Consider the following 321-nt stretch of genomic DNA (forward strand, 5'->3'; position numbering starts at 1 on the left):
GCGGGCCGGGTTGCCTGCGGCTGGCCTCCATTCCCACCGGCAGGGTGGCATTGCTGCTTCTGCCTGAGGAATGCAAACCGCCTGAGCTGCTCTTGAAGATCAGCCAGGAAAAGTCCACAAATAGCAACAGGAAATCAAAATGCCCGCTCCAGACGTGCACTAGATATGAGGCCATCCAGCACAAGGAGAAAAATTAAATGCTGGACAATGAAGATTACATCATGCAGTGGATGAACACGTGAGCCCGTCCAGATGGGGCCATGCCAACAGGTCCAGATGGCTCAGGAATGCTAACTGCATAGCTACCTCTCTCGTCTTTGG

This window comes from Corvus brachyrhynchos, unplaced genomic scaffold (genome assembly GCF_000691975.1).
Source record: "Corvus brachyrhynchos isolate BGI_N302 unplaced genomic scaffold, ASM69197v1 scaffold115, whole genome shotgun sequence".
Taxonomy (NCBI): domain Eukaryota; kingdom Metazoa; phylum Chordata; class Aves; order Passeriformes; family Corvidae; genus Corvus; species Corvus brachyrhynchos.